This window comes from Lissotriton vulgaris, chromosome 8 (genome assembly GCF_964263255.1).
Source record: "Lissotriton vulgaris chromosome 8, aLisVul1.2, whole genome shotgun sequence".
NCBI lineage: Eukaryota > Metazoa > Chordata > Amphibia > Caudata > Salamandridae > Lissotriton > Lissotriton vulgaris.
In genome coordinates, this window is record NC_141696.1 from 1,372,198,671 (window position 1) to 1,372,217,619 (window position 18,949).

The window sequence follows — 18,949 nt, forward strand, 5'->3', positions numbered from 1 at the left end:
TTGGTTTCGCTCAAATTGCATAAAACAATAAACCTTTTAGAAACGGGCGCCATATTCAGCTGACGTTCCGTTGGAGTCTTTCTTTTGTGTTAGTGATGACAGTTTTTCTGTATTTTGTTCTGAGTATAACCGTACAACGACCCCTTCCTTAAGTCTGTCTTCTAATGTATGACAGTTAAAACCCTTGCCCTTTATTCCCAGTATATGAAGTTCACGAGATTGCCACAAGGGGGTGGGGGCTCATTTCCTTGTCATTGGCTAGGTGTCCTGTTTGTCGGCGCTGAGAGGGCGGGAGGAATTTTCCAAAGGGTTAATGGGGCATGTGTAGGCTGTGCTGCACTACGGTGGCTCGGAGAGGGACAAATTATTAAAGGGACTGAAAAAATCTAGCCGCGATTAAGAAAGGGGAGGGGAGAATGTACCGCAGCTGAAGGGAGAGCCCAGGACCCGCGGAGGCAGTTGCCCGGTCATCCGGGAACGGGGAGAATATGAGGTGAGGTAATATTATTATTTTGAAGGGGCTGCGTAAAAGGAGGGGATTGAGGGACAAGCGGGAGGACACACACGACTTGCACAAAAGATCCCTGTTTATTTCAGACTCCGAATCACAGCTCTGCTCTGTGTGGAGAGCCCATGTCCTTACCCAGGCATGCCATCGCTGGTTCTAGTAGCCCATCCACAGTCTGTGCCAACCGGCTCCATGGGAACATCTGCACTCCATGCACTTCTTAGGCGCGCGTTCAACGGCGGATGCCCTTCCAGACTCTGTGTGGCGATCCTATGTCCTTCCCTGGGTATGTCATAGTTGGCTATCCACGTTCTGTGCACCCGGCTTTATGGGTACATCTATAATCCCTGCGTTTCTTAGGTGAGCGTCCGTATGCCGCCCGCCCGACAATGCTCTGTTCACATAACCCTCTAGTCGCTTAAGAGAGCAGCGCTGCCCACCCCATGACCCAAATCTCTGTAACTACATACAGAGCCCATGTACTCTCCCAGAATCATTTACTTATCCACAGTCTTTGCCTTCCAATACCCCCATACTCTGTGTGGCTCTATAGTCCGCCCCCATCCCCAAGGTGTGTGCAGTCACTGACCCAACACCGGTATAAGCTCTGGTGCGCACACTCTATGTTCTCGACTTTATATGTAGCCCCCCTCCCCCATTTTTTTTAATGTCTGCAAAGTTTATGCACGCCCAAAGAGTATGTTCTGCGAAAGATGAGTGCATACCCCAGTCTGTGCCTCCACGGGCTCCATGCGCACATACACCCACATGTAATTGCCATCTGCGGGCTCAGCGAGAACATCTGTAGTTCATGCCCTCTGATAGTTGTGTGTTCACAACCACAGTCTCTACATCTGCAGACTCTGTGTGCACAATCTCCTATTGCTGCGTGCATATGCACCGTCCCTGTTCTCTATGCCCTACCCTGTTTATGCTGGCTCAGCAAATAACTGTACAGTCTCAGGGAGAATTGGATACACTAGCACAGCCAACCCCTTCCTGGTCTAGTGTGCACATCTACAGTTGTGCTCCCCCCAAGCACAAACGACTTGCCACAAACGACTTGCTCTACCCGTACATCTACAGCTAATATCCTTCCCAGGCTGTGTTCGCAGACCATACCCTCCCCATGCTAGATACACACCCATGTGCCCATGCACACACACAGACTCACTTTTTTTTGTGTGTGCAGATACTGAGTCCTTGCTATTTTCTCTTTTTCTGCTGTTGCCATCCAACAAACGTCATGGGGCGGGGCAGAAGACCATTGATCATGTACTGGTTGCCATTTACTTCATACGCAGAGAGGTTGGCAGAATTTACAGCTGGAAAAACATGCAAAGTTATGACCTGCAGAGAAGAGTGTGTGAGCGGCTCGTGTGCTTAGCATAGATGTGAGTGGCATCTCTCCTCATACCATATCCGAGCAATTTCGAACACAAATTACATCGGCGTGGTGCTGCGTAGCAGACAACCATGAACCGAAGGGTTTTCATGTCGCTATCTTATTACATTTTAACTGGGTCTGGTGAAATGGCCGGATAGTGCGGTCAACGAAGAAAACATAGAGCCCTGGTACACATTTCTATTCACGTAAAAAAAGAAAACACATTCACACGTACTTTGGAACCTTCCTTCTATCCGTGCAGTAGAAATAACCACATACTGACCATCATGAGGGTTGTAATATTCCTAAATCCTGTACCTACCGGTATATTAGCATCTTGAATGAGGCTTTGTTCATCATGCTACAACTCCCCTACCCAAGCACGACCACACAATGGATTTTTTGAGAAGTCCGGACTCAACAACGCTTGATAAATGTCCACACTTTGCAGGAAATGAATGTGCTGCCGTCAGCCCCTCTTAGGGAAATCCTTCAAGATGTTCGTAGCTCAGTACTCCTTTGTTTTGCCTTAGAAGCTGTTTTTTATAAGACAACCTTTCATAAAGAAATAGAAATGTAATTTTGATTTTGGACGTCAGTTTTTTGCGGACATTGTGATATATATTCTCCGTAAAATTCGACTTTAATAGTGGCAAGCTGTATGTATGTTCAGTAGGAATGTATGAGAAAACAATGGATTTCCAGAGAAGGCTCAATTTGCAGAGCATCAGACACTCCCACACATCTTACTTATGGGACAATGGGCAGGGCCCTGTCACATCATCCCATGCAGTTTGTTAGTCAGACTTCCCCCTACTGATGGAATCTCACATCGGGGTTCTTTTAGGCCCTGGCTAATCAATAAGACATTCAAGAAGTGAATGGGCTGCTGTCAGAGACTCTTCGAGGAATACGTGTTGATATGCATTGCTCTGTACTCATGTGTTGTATTTGGACCTGCTTTATAGACAGCATTTCAGAAAGAGAGATGCATATTTTCTCTGACTTCAGTTATTAGACAAGTCATGCAGGGTGTTCATTTATTTTCTATTTTGAAAGTGCCATTAAGGATTTCTTAGCAACCCCATCATGTTAGCTAGGGCTTTTGTTGGATTTATTAAGAGCCGTTTTTATTCTTCGGGGAATCTGTGCACTAGTCTTAGTAATGTATCATTTGTGCCCGAGAATTAAAAAAACAAAGCAAAACAATGGCCTTCATAGAATAATTATTTTGCATCACTCTATTTTTTTTAATGGTAATGCAACCAGTACAACGCTTGTCCAATACAGGAAATGTTAAACTAAAATGAATGTTTCCGGATTTCATTCTGTTTATGATCCTGTAGACTGGACCCAGTCCACCAAGTGCCATATTAGCTTGGATGTTGATTGAGTTAAATTGAGATTTGCCATGAAAGAGAATTTCAGTGATCATCTGTAGACTTGTTCTCTGTTGGTTCAAATAGTTTTTTTCTTAAATATAATCCCGTGTATCTTGTAATGGGACATGTTGGCATCAGTTCTATTTGAAAGCCAGTTAACCCTTTAATCATTATGCCCACATTTTGTATGTTTTATGTACTTTGATTTCCTGTTATTGGAAAGTTCGTTTGCTTATGCTGCTTCTTTGCGTATAGTATTGAATTTGCTCTGGTGCATCAGAATTTCCTGTGTCGTTCAATAAATTAGCTTGTCATCGCCCGGAGGTGACCCGAAAAAACCACAGATGCTTATGTGTAATGTCACATGTACTACCCTCTGGGGTTGGAATAGTGGTGACTGTAATAAGCCAATGGAGTTGGACACAAATGAGTGTTCATGGTAAAAGAGCCCCTTGTTGACAGTAAGTATATTTTATGTTGCATAAGTCTCTGGTTGCCAACACCATCTAGTATAATAACCGAATATAATGTGTACATTTTAATAGGCAGCCAATCTCAAACATATGATTTTATCGATTGTTACGTTATGACTTTAAAAGCACATAATTCATAGTTTTTTACAGTTTCAGATCGGTCGTGCACACAGCTGTAGTGAATCCAACACAGTTATGATTGGATACGATGCTTTATTCCGGTAGAAATGCCCCAACGCGGAGCAATTACAAATAGGCCTGTTCCCCCCGGCCCGTTCTCTCCTTCTCCTCAATTGATTCCTTCCATTCCAACATTCTCGTTCCCAATAGTCACTGAGGAAACAATAGAGGGACTATGCAAAGTTACACTTGGATATTAATATATAAGTATCCATTACAGCAACAGCAACTTCACTTTTAGTGTCTGTACTCGTGTGCCGTCTTAGTTTGTGCTGTCTTAGTTTTTAAATGTTGCATTTCACTTTATACCCTCTTCTCCCTCCATCCTCAGCCATATATTAACAAACCTTTACAAGGGAGAGCCAGATTAGTTGTGGTCCCTGTGCAGCGCATTGCTTTAATTTCCAAATAGTTTGATAGACTTATCCTTCTGTGCTCCTTACTATTGTATCGAATGACTTTGCATACTAGTTTGTATTTAAGAAAACCCTAATCATTTTGCATACATGGCAGCAATATACACTTTGGTGCTCCTGAGTATCAGTCACTCTTGGACATACATGATTTTTGTGATGTATTCAACTGGGGAAAATACCAGTTGTAGCAGGGTAACATAACATGAATTTTTACATGATTAAGTTGTTCAAAGAGCAAAATAGTAAACGAAGATAACCTCCGATTGTGCAACCCTTTTGTCTGCTGTTGTGGAGTTACTATGAATAAATGGGTACAGTGTGCACCTGGCGCGGTTGGCAAAAGAACATCAGCGTCTTTGGATTTTAGGCCTCAAGTATTCTACTACTATGTGTACAAACGTCTGCTTACTACTTACCCTCCTAGGAGCTAAGTTGTCAACGTTGTGTGGTCCGACCCCGAATGCTGGACATTTTAATGCTTCTCAATCAAGGTGGGGTTCCCAGACTGTGTTCTTGTCATTTTTGTCAATTTGCTGTACTAGGAAGGATGGAAAAAACGTTTCTTTGTTTGCTTGCTCGAAAGTTAAACTAGTTCCTGGCTGTCTTGCTTTCTTTTCTTTTTGTAGTTGTTACATTTCTCTTCATTAGCCCACATGTTTGGAATCGCCATGTGATTTATTTATCATAGTTGCCTTTTGCATAACAAGTAACTGGAACAATCCGTCTCAGGTCGTTAAATGAAGTACTATTACATTTTATAGTAGTAATACCTGTACTTACTTCATTTCTCATCAGTATATGTACTGTTGTCTAAAGCGCTGTACATAAACAAGTTATTGTTTGTTATAGTCCAACATTCCGTATTTGCATGTAACTACTGCAGAAGTCAATTTGTCATGGTGCAATGGACTGTTCTGTGGACCACCCTAATCCTTTTCTGAGAGCTCAATGAAACGACTTTTCAGGAAGTATTTGGATACTGCCTTTTTAATGTATCATAGAAGTATAGACTCCACTTGACCCTTTTTATTATAAGAATCATTCTTTGCATCCAGAGGCACCTCCAAAGACGTACAACTTTGTGGGTTTTAACAATGACTCCAGTGCTCCTGTTACCCTCAAAAGAGCTCCCAATTTTCTAGAGCGAACCCTAAATATATGGGTGCAGAAAATCCATCCTCTAGCAGACCTTTCACTCTGGTAGGTGTAATTTGAGTTTGTAAAGTTACTCTGCTCGTAATTCCCTGAATCATAATGCAGCACTTATTAAAACATTTGATATATATATTTTTTTGCACACTTTGCTTAGAAGTGCGTGTTTGTGTATTGGACCCAAACAGCTGGTTTTCAATAGCTAAATTGAAGTTAATCCCGAAAATCCATCAGTCTCTTCCACCTGGTAAGCCAAGGCACCTAATTTTAACATTGAGTAGGCCTTCCTTTGTGGTTATAGAAGTTCATGCTGGTTTCATTTGTCATAGATTAAGAATTGTTAACTCCGTAGTTCCACCTAAGCCTCCAGTTCCAAATGCATATGTCTCGTCAAAGCAACATCCGAATGAGTATTTCATGGTAATCTAAAGTTCCTCTTTAGCTGAAACGTTGTGCAGAGGTATGCACAATTGAAAGTTGCTATTTTAGTAGAATCAGTTTCATAATCGCACTACCAGATACCCCCGCCATAATAGATACACGCCTAATTGAAAAAGAGGTGTAAAGAAATAGCTGCTCAGAGGAAAGACACCGGATGGAGGAATGAGAACACAGAGGGACAGATATAATTTTCAAGCACAAGTTGCTTCATGGCCTTGTCCTATACTTCGTGATATTGACTTCTGGCAGACACTTGTTATTTTTCTCCAGTATGCACGCGTTTGTTGTTTCTTCCAACAATAAGTAAGTCTGGTTACAAAATTAAAGGATCTTTAATACCACATATCTTTGACCAATGTTGTGCTCAGTGAATATTGCAATAAATAGGTTGCTTATTATATGCAGATGATTTTGCATTTTTAGGTCTTACCTACCATACAGTGCAAGCTGTCGGGTTGCAAAACACCTTTTGTGGTCTATAACAAGAACTTACAGTGGGCTTAGACCTTACCAACTACTTCCATTGGTTGGCTTTGTTGTCACTCTTGGGTGCTTGTTTCAAATTAGGTGGCTTTCTTTCAAACTCTTCTTGTGTTTGTCCATTATGTGGTGCATGTCATTTTACCGTCCCTTTGATTAGTTTACTTGTACCCTGGCGCTGTGCACTTTTAGGGAATCACTTTTTGTTTGTTTTTTTGTTAAGCACTTTGAGTGTGTATGTTTCTAGCTCTCCCTTGTGAGGATGCGCTGCCAAATACATGCTTCACGCTCAGGTCTTGCTCTCTACTTCGTGTGCTGCTTTTCCCCTCCTCCTAATACATGGCTTTATTTTTATTTCATCCAACCCCCACCTACTGTTATTTCCCTCCCTACCCTGTACTCCTCTATTGCTCACTCACCCCTTTCTGGTAATACTAAAAAAAGCAACACAAAAAAACACAAAAAATATAATTAAAGTGGTCTTTTTGGGGAGAACTTAGGAGCTGACATTTGTTCCTATGTACTCCACTACTACAAAAGCGCTTTTGAACACTTACTTTTTAGGTCTCGCTGAGCCAGCACATGTGCTGCTCTGCGAGAAATTTAGTGAGTGGCTTTTGAAAGTGCTACCAGAGACTTTTGCTGGCCTCAAGCCTGCGGTCACGTGCACGCAGCCGCCATGTGGGTTTCTGTCAAGGCTATTAAGCCTTGCGTATCTTGCACTCACTCCTTATTCCTCTTTTCTTTAGGCTGTAACACAAAGAGGCTCGAGAATACTTCTGAGGGGGGCAAGGGGCAACATGTGTGAGCATGGTTGCTTTTGTGGACGATCGGGGACGGGCAGAGAAGGAAAAGGACTCTGTCTCTTCCTTACTGCCTAGAGAAGACACGGACCATGTCTTCCTCACCCCCCCCCCCCTCCTTCCTATTATTCCCTCTCTCTCTGTCTTGCTCCTCACTTACTGAAAACCGTGACTTGAAGAAACAGTTCACAACCTCTTTCCTTCTTTTATTTAGTTGCTTCCCTGTAAAATGGATCCAAAAAAGAAAAACACTCTTGCGGGAAATGCCCTTTTTCTGACATTTTTCTATTGTCAGTCCGTCAAAAGCAATTTTTATTTATTGATTGATAAACAAAGTTTATTTAGACAATAGTCTATAAACCATACATAGAACAATGGATCCACATAGCAATAAGATTATTAAACCATCATTAATTTTAAACACTCTGTACAAATTTAAAACCATAAAAACAAAATATTGGGGTACTCCGTATTTTTAAAATCTTAAACTTTCCCATCCTCCTCCATTACAGATTCTCTTGTTGCTTTCAAAAACTTCCCCAGCGCAATTGTAATATCCAAGAAAGACCTTTCTGTAAGGAGATCAACAGCATCCGCACGAGTATTCACCTTGTACTTTAAAAATATTGGCCGTAAAAACACTTTTCGAACAGCTAAAATCCATGTACAGTCAAGCAATATATGTAAAATATCATTTTTTACTCCTAGGCCACATTTACAAATACCATCTGGTTGGATCAGGGCCGCTTTTATTTTACTATCAATCTTCCATGGATTTAAGCCCGCCCGAACCTTCATGATTTCGTATCTTCGCCATTTATTGGGCAGCAAATCCAAATATGGGAACCGGACCTCCTTTTCCCATTCATTCCTTAGCCAGTTAACTGATTTTTTTAGCTTCAGGTACTCCAGATCTTGTGATCTAGAATATTTGAGCCCTAGGTCTCTAAGCATTTTCTTAGTAAAGACTAAATCCAGCGAAGGTTGTTCGAGGTTTAATTTTAAGTGCGCAGCTACTAACTGGAGGGTTTTCCTCACATCCCGTGCCCAGTGTAAGCTGCTTGCTTGTATTTCCTCTCTGCACCAAATTGAAACCTTCTGTTCCCCACCAGGCGCCTGACGGTTCCAGAATCTTAGCAAGGACATTTGTGACTTTACATCCCATGCCGTCAGTCCTACCTCCAATCTGATTGCTTGAATCATGGAACCGTTAGGTAAAGACAGCAACATTTTGAGTAGATTTCCTTCTTCCCAGTCCCACCCCCTTTTGCCACTCAGAGCACTTCTGCACCATAAAGGACTTGTGGGGGGATCATAGCTTCAAATGCCTTTAATATCGGTCTGTGTGACATGTCACCATAATCTTTATTACATTTTTTCAATCCACAGACTGATGAAAACGCCTTTGAAGTTTGTGCCACCACGTGGGTATTCCACTTTAGTGGGCTGTGAAACCAAAGGCCTAGATATTTATATTTGCCTACTACATCTAAGTTGTCCTGACCTAAAAACTAATTAACATTTTTTCCCTCTTTCCGAAACATAGGATCTTTGTTTTCTCCATATTCACAGTTAAAAGCTTTTTATCACAGTACTTTTTAAAAACATTTGGACAAGAATCCAGAGCACACTCAGTGTATCAAATCAAATTTCAATCTTCAAATGGTCAAATGGCCAAACCAATGGGATAGATCACACCAGTCATAAGTTTTCAAAAGTTTTATTGTTCAACAGTGTTCTTTTCTCAGAATCACTGTGCCATATCACTCTAGCCTACACGTGTTTCATCACAGCATGTGGCTGTGAATCTTCAGGGCTAAAAGGGATGTATAAAGAAACAAAAATAATAAAAAGAAAAAGAAAAACAAATTTGAAAACCATACATATAATATGAGTGGAGGGAAGGGGCACCAGTGAAGTGGATACCAATAGAGAGGGTAGGGAAAAGACAGAAGGTGACTCAAATCCGTAAAAACATACAAGATAAATTCTGCCCACCATTGTGGCTGGGTTTTCAATATTATTGCAGGCAGGTTATCGGGGCCGGCCGCCCTAGTCCGGTTTAAGCTTCCTATTGTTTTACTTACATTTGTTACTGAAAAGTCTGCTTTTAAGTCCCCTACCAGATCTATCCAATTCATAGGCTCGTCTATAACCGCATCACTTATGGGACTGTATAATTCCCTTAAATACTCATCCCATACAGCCTCTCCCACTACACAGTTCATTTCCCCCATCGTATGCCCAGACGCTCCTTTTTATTAATTGCCAAAACTGGTGACTATTATTTCATTCAATAGCATCCAGGAGATTAGCCCAACATTTTTCTTTATATGCTCTTTTTGTATCGGTAATTAACCTTTTATATTCCCTTTCCCTTTTCAGTTTTATCAGGTTTAACGATCCAGGCAATTTATAGTTAACCTTAAGGTTACGTACTTCTCTCCTTATTTCCCTCTTCTTTGCTAGGCATACAGCTGAAAACCATTTTGTTTGCCTAGCCCTCGGATTTTGTTGTTTTGTTACAACTGCTTTGCCTTTTTTTAATTCAGATAGGAGACAATGCACACCTGATCGTTTTTTCTCTTAAACCAATCCAGTTTATGCCCTTTTGGGCTCTCCAAGACTAACCTCTGTTGCAATTTTAGCACCTTTTCTGTATACTCATCCGTTAATCTAGTGGTAGCCCGTCTCGGGTACTCCACATTTTGAGTAATTGCAGTCTGTCGCTTAGTTAACACCACGTCCTGAATCTCAAACTGGAGTAAATTATGGTCACTATTTCCCATTTGAGAAACCATAAAACCCTTCATTAAGGCAAAGTTCCAGGCATGCGTAAAAACATATTCAATCGGGCAGTTTTGGGCACCTATCTTAAATGAGTTTCTTCGCGGGGCAGTCAGTTTCCGACCTGCCATTTAAACAAAATAGGCCCTTTGTGGCTAGATAGTTTACTAAACTTAGCTCTTGCTGTGAAGAAACAGTCTGGAAAGGTTGCCATGCTTATATCCTAGACTTCCATGATTTCTATATGCCTTGGGTCAGACTTAGAGGGGTTCAATTTGTGGTTAAAATCACCCATCATAAGAATATCAGAGTCCTACTTTTCAATCAAATGATCCAAATCTTCTTTGAAAAGCCTCAGCTCTACCCCATATTCATCTTGAGACCCCCATTGCATGTACTCATTTATAAGCACAACATTTTCAAGTTTTTTTTTCTTTGACATTTAGGAGTACTCTACGTGCCAAAAGCCATTTACATTTGACGCTTTGATGTATTGCATTTTTCACCTTACTTGAAGACAACAGTAGCATCAACCCTCCAGCTGGGCGTCCAAAGCTTTTTTTCCGCGCCGGGCGGGGGATTTTTATATAGCCATCAAAAGTAGGGGTTTTGTCGCATAGCCATGTTTCTTGGAGACAAATAATATCATTCATCTGAATTAAATTAGTTGTACTCCCTTGTTTTATCACGTCTCCAAGACCATATACATTCCAAGATACAATTCTAAGGCTATGCGACAACCCAACTTCCTACCATTTTTCTATTCCAAAGTGCAGCCTCGGGATTGAGAGAAATAAAAGGTTTTAAATATGAAAAATAAATGCATGAATAAAGAAAGCAAGACAGAGTGTTTGCAAAGTGGCCAGATTGGTTTTATTCACATCCAAACACATCAGCCTCACTTTACAGACTTTGCAGTGAAGTGCTACTTTTCTTTTTTCGTCTTTCTTTGAACAGCATTGTTGTCCCCAGGTGGGGAAATGCACCATTCCTGGATGTATTGCAATACGTGGTGGATTGGTGAACGGAATGTGTACCATGGCTCTGTGTTTATGGATGTGGTCTTTTTAAACCATACTGTTTGTTTATTCAAGGATATAAGCAATGGACATTGAAAGGTTTCCCTTCAGGGCCCTGTAGTCATGTCCTTAACTTTTCAGGTAAAACCACTCGCTGATTTCTGAATAGTGAGTGAGAGATCGTTAAGGTAACCGTGTTGTTTGTTTAAATTTCACATGCTTCACTTAATCTTGCACTCCCTATGAATGTTTGCTTTTACTTTTTTTTTTCAGGGAGCATATTGCTCTTATCAAATGCATAATTTGAATTAAGTTGAATCCTGGTGTTTATAGCGGGGCAGAATTGGGTTGTAGCTGAAGGCGGTGTTAATTTTTTCTCAGTCTGGCAGTATGGTGTTCAGAGGGGAGAGGATGTGGCACTACAGCCAGAGCTGTCGAATTTGGAACCGTGGAACCTGGTTCAGCCTTCACCAGTCCCCCAGACCACTCTCCTGAGGGAGCACATTCCCATGCTAGACTATAGATAGGCCCACTAGATCGTAGAGGCCCAGGTGTCTTAGCACCAGCAGGTGCACCTTTGCAGTGGCAAGGGTGGGTTAGCCTTGAAGGCCAGTCCACCACAATCCATACTGAAGTTCACCTCCAGCCTTGCGGGGCAGGCCTACGAAGCAGTACTCACTAGAGCAACAGTGATCCAGTCACTGCGACTGTCGGGTACCTATTTCGGGTGGGTGCGTAGTGTTTGCAAGTATATTTTGGTTTTTAAAAAAACTTGCTGCCTCATTCCTGGCCTTCAGCAACTTTCAGTAACAAAAATGTCCTGATCATTTGGTGATTAATGTTTTTCCTAGAGAGAGATCAGAGTTTTGTCTAGTGGAAGGGTTGACTCCTGGAAAGGTGGCACAGAGAGTTAATGTGCCTGCTGCAAAGAACAGATCACAAAGTGCACATAATGTTAACTAGGTTAGTAGGTTACTGCTTGTGTCCGAGAGATACTTTTGTTACTTGCAGTTTATAAGTTATAAGCATAATTGGGCCATTATATGATTTGAAATATATTCCACTTTGTGAATGCATTTAAATGCCAATAACTCTTATTAAACCTTAAATAATCAAGTGTATCCATTGACTGAATTAAATAACACAATAAGCTGTAACTGGTCGGTGAAATGCCAAACAAATACTAAAAATTGGGATGTTTGGCACATTCTGGCCACACCTCTTGCTCCACCCACTGATCCATCCTTGGGTTATCCCCGCCCTCGGAGTCTCCGCCCACAGTTCCCCTACTTTTTCCCCCCACTTCGACCACTGTGTACAATCATGGACTTGAAACAGCGCAGCAAGGAGATGTATATCTACTCTGTGTGGTGAGGAATTGTAAACTCCGGAAGTTTAACTCCTCACCCTGGGATTTTTTTTTCTCTCTGTCTCTCTCTGTCTTTCTCTCTGTCTTTCTCTCTGTCTTTCTCTCTGTCTTTCTCTCTGTCTTTCTCTCTGTCTTTCTCTCTGTCTTTCTCTCTGTCTCTCTCTCTCTCTCTGTCTCTTTTTTGCTCTCTCTCTCTGTCTCTTTTTTGCTTCCTCTCTCTCTCTCTCTCTCTCTCTGTCTCTCTCTGTCTCTTTTTTTGCTCTCTCTCGCTCTCGTCTTTTTTGCTCTCTCGCTCTCGTCTCTTTTTTGCTCTCTCTCGTCTCTTTTTTGCTCTCTCTCTCGCTCTCGTCTCTTTTTTGCTCTCTGTGGCATAGTCTTTCTAAAGCACACACACTCGTCTTTATCTGTTTCCTCCGCCCACCCTGAAACTCTTGCCTTTTCTTCCCGCTCATGTACTGTTTGAACGACGCAAGAAAAATATCTTTATTTAAGTTGTTAAGAATATCGTAACATTTACATCCAGAAAATCAGATTAGAAATATTTTTTCCTTTAAGGGCACTAAAGTTTTATTTAAATCTATATCCCTAGAAAACATTATAATTTCTAATATTGAAAAGTCTTTTCTCCTAATGGAAATCCAAATATTAATGTTTCTGATTAAAGCATGTATTTTCAACACGCGCTTTTTAATCGATGTGTGTAATTTTTTAGCTCCATTTAGCTTCAGAGCCGTGTGGGTGCAATACAGATTCCATATGCTTTTCTCATCCGTTTCTGGCAGCCTGCTGTAAATCGTGTAGACCACTTGTCCCCAAATGAAGTTATTCACATGGGACACCGACCCTTATTCCTTACAAACTTCCCACAGACCATCTAAAAGCTCTCCCTGCAATGCCCCTTGCCCGGTCTTGATGATTTGCTCGCTCGGTAAAAAGACGATTCGAACAGCTAAACATGTCAAGGCTGACTCTGGAATTACAGGGCATGTGTTTGCCAAGTACAACTGTCTGGCTTCTCAGGAGAGGAGCAGTAACTCATTTGCCTGGCCAGTTTTGCATGATTTTCTTGTCTGATTGGCACTTCTTAGTGCTGCCTGTTGGGCACTGCTTTGAGACAATTTCTTAAGATTAGGTGTCTGGGGAAGAAGTATCTCCTGTGTCAGATAACTCTTTTTATGGTGTATAGTCTATCTTCTGCAGATTCTTCACCCCTCCCCATTCTCTCCTTTTGAGGTTGGGCCAGTACTAGAAAAGTTCCATTGTAGGTTTGGGTTGATACTTACATCTGTCTAGTTTCCCCCTCCTTAGGCTTTGGTTGGCCGCTAGGAAAAACAATCATTGGCATAGCCAATAGGTCTCGCTTTTGTTACCTTATAAGTGTTTAGCCATGCAACAGTTAATGTTGATACACCAAGGATATTGTGCTGTATAACTAAATACTAAAAGGTCCCAAAAGCGAGACCTATTGGCTATGCCAATGCTTGTTAAATTATTATTATAAAGTCTGAATTCTTAGATCGGTAAAAAAAAAAAGAAATGCCTTATTAATTCTATTGGGGCGTGCAGTTGTGGTGACCCAAGCATGCGCCTACAGAATTGCGCAGCTGTGTAATTGCTCTGTTTAATTTTATCTTTTTACAAATGCTGTAGCGTGTAGAGCATCTCTAAAAACATTACCAAAGCTAGTAGGTACCAAAGGAGAGATCTATTGTCTTTGCCAATACTTGTTGGCTTTAACACGTATCAGCACAAAGTCTTGTTGCATGTGTATTGCTAGAATAATGCAGTAATCATAAATGGAGAGAAAATACTATTTTAGTTTTAAGTAGGAAGCAAGGCATACAGTTTAATTGATAGAAGATGATTAGCTAGAAGGAGTGAACAAATATCTCTGCCTAACTTTTTTTCTGCACTTTTCAGGAGGATCAACATTGGAACTGGATAAAAGCTAGAGCCTTCTGTATTTTACTTAACGAATACTTCTAAAGCCACTAAAACAGTACTAGTAATGATGGGGCAGTGAAAGGCACTAGACCTACTTTAATTGAAATGCCCTATAGTGTTGAAGATCCCCAGTGTCGCATGGATATTGGAATGGGTGACATAGCACATTTAGAAGATCATTAAAACACAAATAAAATATTGTCATGGAATGTGGTGGGGAAAAGAGGTATTCAGCCTGAACCTTATTGGGACAGTTTATTGAAGCCCATGACTTTTATCTCTTTCAAGAGACCTTGTGCGTTGCCCCCTTCTATAGGAATGAGTTGACATCCTGTTGTAACAACTCAGTCCAGCAGGGAAGACAGTCAGGGGTCTAGCAATTTAAGTCAATATTTCGCTCCAGTGTGTAATTTGACCCATCACCATTGATTCACCAGACTTAATAACAGTCAGCTTGAAGCTTCCGATAGGTATGACCCTTAAGAACTTTAATGTATACAACCAGGTGGAAGGCCATTCAGCTGATTCTAGGGTGATTGCTGAGCTAGAGAATATATTGGTTGAACTTTGTGGTAACACTAATATAATAGTAGGGGGGGATTTTACCACTACTATGGAACCTCTTAATAGCAGTGAAGTGGACAGCTAGAGCTGTGCCATTGTTGGCATTGATGCTCAATTTAGACCTCAGAGCAGCCATTGGAAGGACCCTACCTGACGGGGAGCTCAAGTCTACCTGTAATAGACCAGGAGATTCAGGCAGAAGCAATTATTTTCTGATTAATTGAAGACTCTGGCCCTACCTAAAGGATGTGAAAGTACTGAGCAGGATGGACAATGAGCTTAATGCATTGTCTTTGACACTGGATGGTAGCATGGCATTTAAACTCCTGAGTGTTTGCCGCCCAATTTGGGGGATGTTTCATTTTCTAACAATGGTAAAGCTGTTAGCTGGTACTGGGTTGTTGGACATCCTCATGCTCTGGAGAGAGTCCTAAAGAACGCCAAGGAGGTACTAGATAAGTTAATTGATCTCTCCTCTGGAACTAGATCAGTGGTATTGCAGGATAAGCATAAATTGCTCTATACTTTGATTAGAGGATTTGTATCCAATGCAAGAAGAGCCAGGGAAACATTGATTTAATGAGGTGGCATGGAGTAATACACCATGTCGGAAAGCCATATCTAAACTTGTAACAGCCGCCATAGCTAATTGCAGAGATGCCCTGATGAAGTGTAGATCTTTATACTCGAGGGAACAGACGAAGGCCAAAAGAGAATGGGAGATCTCCCTGTGTAAAGATCTACAAGACGCACTGTCAGATAAAGACAATAGTTTTCTGGAAAGTAGCAGCAGTATGCACCAGGAGAGTACAAAGTAATCTGGAATTCTGTGTTCAACCCCAACAGTGGGTCACTCACTTAAGCAATTTATATCGAGAAGCAACAACCAAGTTCAGTATGGCTCAGCCCCGTCTTTGGATCATGAGCACATTAAGTGCAGTGATTCAGGCAATTTAGTATTTGAGCTAAAAGAAACTGACATCTATTAAGTCTTGTCTTGTCATGTAATGTAATGTAATGTGTAAATGTAAATTGATACTTGTATAGCGCACTACTCGCCCACAAGGGTCTCAAGGCGCTTGTACGAATACCGCTGTGGCACCCATCCTGGCTTTCCATGTGAGGCATCCACTCCTGGGCACCCCCAAGGTGGCGGCCAGGCATCCATAGCGTTGTGGGGGCCGTTGTGGAGATTAAGAAAGCTATTGCCTAAAGTTGCAGAGTGGGACTCCATGATTGGAATAGGCACCGAGGCGAGAATTATCAGGTCCGTGGAACTTTGAGCCCAAGACCCGCAGAGGCGGGGAATCGAACCCTGGTCCCGGGCTAGACCTCTTCATCAGGGTCTGCTGCTCTAATCATTGAGCCACACTTCTCCACTGTAGCAAGAGCACCAGGGCTTGATAAAATTCAAAATGGCTTGTATATAGCGAACATGGAACCAGTTCATTAAAATTTTCTGTTTCAACACATTGAGGATTTATATCTAATGATACTTTTCAAGAACATGGAGACCTTAGTTATAGACTTCTCATCTTGTAATAACTGGATCCTAAGAAAGGCAGGTCTACATTGTCTCAAACCCTATATTTTTTTAGCAAAGGTATCAAGTATTTCTTCCTACTATATGCATAAAATTTACAAAATAGGATACAATGTATGGGTGATTGTAAAGAGGAATTACCTACAGAATTGTGTATTTAGTTCCTGGCTTTTATGATAATTAACTTCTCATCTGTATATTAATGACTTTGATTTCTGGTGTAAAACGTTTCCTACCTTTTTTTGCTTTCGAATTTCTGCTGAGATTTTCCTGCTCCCTTTCAACTGCGTAAATATGCATGTTTTGCTTTTTCCACCTCAAAAAGCGCCTCCATCTCTTTCTTTTCATTGATTTTAAAGCCCTTTTTCTCAGTAATATTGACTTGTGCTCTAGAAAAGTTGGTCAAATTCGTTTGTGTAAATGTTACGTTGTGTAAAAGTTAAAGATCGTTTTTGAGGTGCAATTGTTGACTATTGTGCGGTTTTGAAAGCGCTTTAATGTTGTAAATGGCCACTGGATTGGCTAGTCTGATCCATTTAAGTGCTGCACCCTGTTGCCCCATTTCTCAAGGCATCCTTTGATTTTCTGACGAACTACAGTTTGTGCATGTTGGAATTTGGACGTGTCTTTGGCCATAACCCCTCCTTTTGGCAAGTCACACTTCACTCCGCTACCAACAAACATGTTTACGACCTACCATCTTAAAGCCCTACAACAAATATCTATGTGCCACCCAGAAAGAGGCAGGTCATGTACAACACTTTTAACAATAAACGTATCTGTGCACTGTCTTCTTGTAGACTAGTGGTTCATCGTTCACTTCTCAGTGGACCAATTGAGCATTTTTTTTTGGTTTCCTTTAAACCGTGCAATGCATGTGCTGCTCCTCTCATACCTCAATATACATTTATCTGGCTGCCTGTAACAAGTGCACATCATGTGATGCGTCTCTGCTGGAGACTGTACCTGGCATTTATTGTGGCTGCCTGTAAAGTGCCTGCCACAGGCATCACCTCTCGGGGAAACCTCCTTTTACCACGCAGTCATTACCATGATCTGCCTTTACAACGCAGTCACTATCCCGACTGCAAAGTTACTGCTCGTTTCTTTACCATGCAAGTCGTTACGACTTGCTTTAGGGGGTGCGTTGTTGGAGTTGTATTGGATTTTAAGTCCAACACCTTCCGTACTGTTGCATAGACTAGAGTTGGAATAGTAAGTTATACTATTCCAAAGTCCTGTGTCCCCCTGAGGCAAGCCTTTGTAACTGCTTGCTTGGTAAATGAATGCATGGTGACGTCAATCTGGTTCGAGACTGCATTGTAAAGACGTGTGATAAATGCATGCAGGGTTCCGTTATTTGATATTTATGGGTATTTGTAAAGCGCGAACGTTCGCTCCCGAAGGAGCATCTTGGCGCTGAGCTAGCTGCAGTGAATAAATGAAAGATGGAATGTGGTGAGAAGACTGGGACTAGATGGCAGCCAATACGATGGTGTCTGGTTGTTGGTACACCCATGTCTTAAGGAGTTTTCTAAAACTGTTCTCGTTTTCAATTAATCTGAGGTTGGCTGGTAGGTTGTTCCATGCCTTGGCTGCCAGGACAGTGAAGGATTTCCCACCCTTGGTTTTGTATTTGAATCTAGGAATCGTGATAAGATTTGTCCCGGAAGATCTCAAACAACGCGGGGGATTGTAACGCATAAAGCGATTAGCAAGGTAGTGGGGCCCGGTGTTTTGCATGGATTTGAAAACAGTGAGAAGCAATTTGAAAAGGATTCTTTTATGCAATGGTAACCAGTGCAGGGATTTTAGTGCTGCTGAAGCAGATGACCTTCTGGGGAGTTTTAGAACCAGTCTAGCAGCTGCATGTTGTATACTCTGCAGCTTACTAAGGGTGGACTTCTTCACTCCAGCCATTAGTCCATTGCAGTAATCAAGTCGGGAGAGTATTAAGGTTACCGCGACTGATTTTCTAGCTGCAATGGGGAGGAAATCAAAAAATTTTTTCAAGGATTTAATGAGTCCAAAACAGCGTCCAGCAGTGGTCCTAACGTGGTCATCGAAAGAGAGGGATGAATCGAATTGCACGCCAAGGTTTCGTGCTGATGATACTGCACTGGGGGGGGGCCTCCGATCCCAAGGGCCACCAGTCTTTCGGAGAGAAAGATAGATTTTTACCCAGCGGAATGATTTCTGTCTTGGCACTATTGCATCTTAAATGGTTTGTGTTCAGCCATTGGAATACATCAGAAAGGCAGTTTTTGAAACGTTGGTCAGCGTCCGTCAACTTTTTGTCGATAGTGACGACCAGTTGAGTGTCGTCGGCATATGACGTGACCAGGATCCCATGCGATTCTATCACAGCGAGGAGGGGTGCCATGTAGATGTTAAAAAAGAGAGGACTGGGGGCGTGTCCAAGATGGCGGCGGAGTAGGACGCCTTTTCGTGCCGCTCCGGCGCCGATCCTGCAAAGCTTCTAATAGCACGATTCGGAGGGA

General features: G+C 41.8%; 1 protein-coding gene across 6 annotated transcripts in view; it reads left to right on the top strand.

Moving 5' to 3' along the window:
• The first annotated feature begins 250 nt into the window (after positions 1-250).
• Positions 251-18,949, top strand: part of ITSN1 (intersectin 1) — a 1,645,471-nt gene continuing 1,626,772 nt past the window's right edge. For 4 of the 6 annotated variants that reach the window (XM_086935345.1, XM_086935347.1, XM_086935346.1 and 1 more), the window contains exon 1: positions 251-493. The gene's annotated coding sequence lies outside the window, so the exon portion shown is untranslated. The remainder of the gene's footprint in view (positions 494-18,949) is intronic. The other 2 variants (XM_086935349.1, XM_086935350.1) reach the window with 1 other exon arrangement.